Raw genomic sequence first — 6,000 nt, forward strand, 5'->3', positions numbered from 1 at the left:
ATTAAAGGTGGTGTTGGTAAGTCAGCTGATTTATTATTTTATTTCGCTGTGTCCATGTGGCTGTCAGCACAGAATAAAACAAGGCGAATTAATTTTTTGTTTTCTACTTTTGCAATACTTTGCCGTGACATTTAAATGTACAAAACGTTGTTGTTGGTTTAGTGGCACCATCTTTAATAAATGCGCTTAGGGTAAGACCAAGCATAAGCACATTAAGGGGACAGATACCTGTAAACGGTCATATTTTCCCTGATTTTTATTAAAATGAAGAAGTCAATACATTTTTTTCAAAATTCTCATACAGTTTATACATTAAAATAATATAATTTTTTTTAATTTTCTTTTTATTTTATTTATTTTTATTTTAATCATTTAAAATGGCGGATGTATAGTATGTACACTCAATTCTTTCAGGAAGGTCGCCGCGGGGCTTCTCAATCGACGGGCATTGTAGCATCGGCGTCAGTTATCTGAATATAAAAAACGAAACATTTTTTTGTTTATTAAAGTCATAATTTATCTATGGGTTAAACAAAAATGGAAAGAAAAAATTCGCGGAATAAAATGCTTAAAAAAAAAAATAATTAATTTTGGGTCGAATTTTCCTCCTATTATTTTTGCTTCGAAAAAATTATTTTTTCGAACCATTTTCGAAAACTTGTAAATTCACATAGAAAGTAATATCATAAAAAAGATGTGTGCAAAATTTCAAGGAGAGCGCTCAATAACTTTTAGAGTTATCGTGTATGCCAATTCGAAATTAGTTTCGAGAAAAATGCGTCTAAAGTCGGCAATATAACTATACCTCTACCAGCGCTCGAACGCAAAGAATGGAGTCCTCACGGATGATAAGAAATACTTAAATTTACGTTCTACAATTTTTTTTGATATATTCTTGAAGGATTACATATAAAAGGTGGTTAAATTTCAAGGGCCGATGTTGAAAGTGAACCACACCTAAACATCAAGTTTTTTCTGCATTTTATTGAACATTTTTCAATTTCAGACTAACTCAATTTGAACCATGGAAAGATACACAGAAAGATACACAATCCAGCAACGCGTTAAAGTTATTCAGGCTTATTATGAAAACGAGCGTTCAAATTAAAATCAAAATCATCTTCAGTGATGAGGCATATTTTCACCTCAGTGGATTCGTCAATAAGCAGAATTGCCGCATTTGGGCGAATGATAATCCAAGAGTGATTGTCGAAAAACCAATGCACCCACAAAGAGAGACTGTTTGGTTTGGTCGCCAAGATCATGTGATTTGACACCGTTGGACTTCTTTCTTTGGGGTTATTTGAAAGAAAAGGTGTACGCCGATAAGCCAGCAACAATTCAAGAGCTAAAGGATGAGATAATTCGGCACATTAACGGCATAGAACCTCAATTATGCCTTAGTGTCATCGAAAATTTGGACCATCGGATGGAGGTGTGCCGCCGAGGCCGCGGCGACCATTTGGCCGATATTTTCTTTTGTGCGTAATTGAATCATACCAATATTATCATAATAAAGAGAAATGATAATAATTTTCTAAAAAAATTGTATTTTATTCAAAATAAACACCGGCCCTCAAAACTTAACCACACTTTATTAACATTTTATGAAAACATTTTTTTTTCGAAATTTTACAGGCATCTGCCCCCTTTAGCTGATGGCCATTCGGCGATCGAGTGAGTGAATTGAAGTGAATATGCACTGGTCTACATTACAGGATTGTTGTGTATCATTCAAAAAGTGTGCAACCGAAATATGAAATTATTTTATTCAGCTATTCATTCACTGTGTTAAATAGAAGAGAGTAAGAAATCAAAATTTTCTACCTATTGATATCATAAATCATATAACTTATTAATTCCAGCGGTAAGCATCTACTTATTAAAAGAAACATATGAACAAATGTATACCGCACTCAATAGCCACATGGAAGTCAAAAATTAATATTGGCTTTAAACGGAATTCCTTTCAGAATTAATACGATAATCGCAATATTCATGGCTAATTATTTCCACTTCCACACAGCCAATAAACAAACACCATTGCGGCACAGTAGCCACACAATGAAACCCTTGGCTGTGACTCCGTAACATCAGTGCGGAATTTATTTGTGTAGCGAATGCGGCACCAACGGACACATTCGTATGTACACTTGCATTTGTGTGGGATATTCTAAGCCACCTGCATCATTTCCACCAGCCGCTCAGTCAAGTTTGACAAATTCATGCTGAATTTCACAACATCTTCGTAAACAAACCACCCTTTAGATTATTTGCAGCTTCAGCTGGTTACGACAAGTGGAACAAATTAATGTCGCAAGCATATTTTTCTTTGATGAGCATTTCGCAACGGATATGGCGCAGGGAGTGTGTAGGTAATGTAAATGCGATTTCTAATGCTAAATACGGATAATGCACGTAAATATAAGTAAATACAAATGTTCTCAACCCCTGCGGATTGTCTCGTTATCGCATTAGAGCATCAGCAAAAGCGGAAGAAAGCGTAGAGGTCGCCGTCGTGAATCGGCCAATAACTTTCACAGCTGATAAGGTAGCTGTTGCTATCAGCCTTGATATTAGTTTTCATTCACCCTCATTTTGTCATGGCTATCCATAAGCTGCATACTCGTAAGTTTTCAAATGTAATAGTGCGTTGACAGAATTACGAAGTTAAATACCCATATAAAGGGTGACTTAATTTGTTTTCCTTTTATCAGCGACAGTTGTGATTTTTGATTACGGCCGCAAATTCAGAGTTCGGCTGACAGGGATGAAGCGCTGAGCATTTCACCCATACACACATACATACATACATACACAGGATGAGCTGTGAACACGTGTCTGCTTTGTAATAAATATTTGCTAGTTTACATTTTCCCATTGTTCATTACGCGGGCAATAAAATGTCAATTACCAACAGCCCGATGGAACTACGATGACGGAGAGGTTGTTTTGAGTATTACAAATTTAAGAGCATATTTGCGACATCAAAGTGAAGTGAAGTGAATTCAACACGCGCCACCAATTATTGTACATTTTATTGACTACTTTAGGGTATTTAAAGGACATTTCTAATTTTATTGAAACTAAAGCGGAGTTTTACTTATACATGCATATGAGCATCCGATAAATATTTTGGGTATACGTGACGGATATTTGTAAGTATTATGAAGGTTTAAGTTCAGAAAAACAGAAATACTAATACAGTTCCTTCCTATAATCACTACTCCAGCACTTTATTATTTACAGCTGCAGCCACTGTAGCCGAATAGGTTGGCACTTGACTACCATTCGGAAATGAACAGGTTCGAAACCTTGGGTGCGAAACATCAAATGATAAAGAGTGATGACATCGGATTTTAAATAGAGATAAAACTACGAAAATTCAGATTGATTAGGCAATCTTTATTATTTTTGTGCAGAACTATACGTGAAATTTAGTTTTTAAAGACAATTCCTTTCTCCTTAACCTCCTTTTACCATTCCGCGCACGCATATCAAATAATAGAAAAAGTTTTTCTAATAGCGGTCGCCGCTCGACAGGCAATGACAAACTTCCGAGTGTATTTTTGCCTCGAAAAAGCTCATCATAAAAATCATTTGCCGTTCGGAGCGCCAGTTATTTACTCTATTTTTTTAATCCCTTTCAAATATTGGCCGCAACTGCTCCGTAAATCGGCCGTCCAAAAACACCAATTTTCAATAACTCGCTGGAGGACTTCGATCGGTACCTCGTGAATAACTTCAGTAATGTTAGCTTGCAATGTCTCAACCGAAGCTGGTTTATCCACAATACATTTAGACTCTCATACCTCCACAAATAAAAGTCCTAAGGTAAGTGACATCACACGATCTTCGTGGCCAATTCACTGGTCCGAGAAGAGAGATAAATTGAAAATTACTCATCGAAATGACGACGCGGCAAATTCATTATTTCACGGACTGTATGGCAAATAACGCAGTCTTTTTGGAACCAAATGTTGTGGATCGCACAGGTTTCAATTTCCGGCATCAAAAAGGCGTTTATCATGATGCGGTAGCATTCGCCGTTCACTATTACATTGGCGCCAGCCTCGTCTTTGAAGAAATGTGGGCCGATGATTCCTCCAGCCCATAGGCCACACCAAACGTTTTTTTCAGTGGATGTAATGGCTGTTCTTATATGGCTTCGGTTTGCTCTTCAGCTCAAAGTGCGGCAATTTAACTTATTGACGTAGCCATTAAGCCAAAAATGGGATTATCGCATCAAAAGTTGGCCTGAGCGCGGGATGAACACTTTTCACAGAGTGCCGATTTTCGCAATACAATTTTACGATTTGTAAAACAATTTGAGGCGTAAATCTTTCCAAGTCTTTCAAAATACTGAAAAAAGTTGTGTATTTAGTTTGACAGTAGTCACGCGTCATCTGTCAAAAAAAACACTGTGGGAAAATGTATCTCCAATCTGATCACCCTTTTGTACGAAAAAAAATTCTAGAAGGCGTTATCGTAAATACATAGAGGTAATGCTAGATTCTTTGTAGCTAAAAGGCAGTCGCTGTCTCAAAACCAATCAGCTGGTTCTGTGTGTGAACAATTTTTTGTTTGTTTCATAATGCCCATTTACACAGGGAAGCATTTGGTTCGCGGGAGAAGGACAGACGCGGAAGAGAGAGGGGATTTTGTCGCCCGTACTGGCGTCACGCTTTGCGCTTCTTATTCGTATTTCAAGTCTTAAAGCAAATTTTGACAGTTGCTTCATTCGTTTTCTTCTTTTGTGGAGGAAATTTCTGAGTTCTGTGTTGGTTTTCAATTAAACGCAAGAAATCAACGATGACAAATATCAGAACGATGTTTGGGAAATGCAGGCTTTTTTTTGGTAGAAAAGTTAGAATAATTCAAAAAACTTTTGGGACATGCTTATGTTGAATTCTAATTTTCATTTCTAAATACTCAAGCTAATTTTAAGTTAATTATTTATATTTGAAGTATTTTTAATTTTTTTTTTATTCAAGTACAAAAATGTATATAAATATAAGTAAATAAAAACAAATTATTTAACCAATTTGCATTCCTCATTGAAATATTTACGAAACTGTTGACGAACGTTCTCCCCTTTACATATTAGCGTGTTGTAGAATATTGGTAGTAATATAATGAACTTTATTAAACCAAATATGTACCATTTTGGTCGACCACCTTTTGCCATTTTTCTTCTAGAGACATTATTCCATCAGTGTTAAACTTTTGTGGTTTCTCGGCGAAAAACTGCGACAAGTAATTTTCACAGGCTCCATTAAGAGAGTTTTACATTGACCGAAACAAATGGTAGTCCGATGGTGCAAGGTCAGGGCTATATCGTCCCCTTAGTATTAAAATAGCCTATACATTTTTTGATGTTTTGAGAAAATGAATTTCAAACTTTTTGTCGAAAGTAGCTCTCACTCAAATCTCGTTATGTCTGTAAATATTTATTATTTTTGACTGACGTTTTGACCCACTTTGTGGAACTAGAATTTGACCAAATTTTGACCACATATAAAATTGACGATGGAGATTCCAAAAATTCAATAAAAAAATAATAGCCTATGAGCACATAGGCTATTGTTATACTAAGGGGACGATATGGTGGATGCATCAAAACTTCCCAGCCAAGCTGTCCCAGTTTTTGCCGAGTCATCAAAGATGTGTGGGGCCTAGCGTTGTCCTGATGGAAGACGACGCCCTTTCTGCTGATCAGTTCTGGACGTTTTTTTTCGATTGCTTGCTTCAATCTCATCAGTTAATGACAGTAAAGTGTAGAATCAATCGTTCGAGCAGGCTGGAGCAGCTCATAGTGGATGATTCTTCTCCAATCCCACCAAACACACAGCATAACCTTCCGAGGCGTCAGTCCTGGCTTTGCGACCATTTGTTGAGCTTCACCATCCTTGCACCATGATCTTTTTCGCACATTATTGTCGTATTTGATCCACATTTCGTCTTCTGTTATCATTCGCTTGAGAAATGGTTCGATTTCAT

Source organism: Anastrepha ludens, chromosome 4, assembly GCF_028408465.1.
Source record: "Anastrepha ludens isolate Willacy chromosome 4, idAnaLude1.1, whole genome shotgun sequence".
Classification (NCBI taxonomy): Eukaryota; Metazoa; Arthropoda; class Insecta; order Diptera; family Tephritidae; genus Anastrepha; species Anastrepha ludens.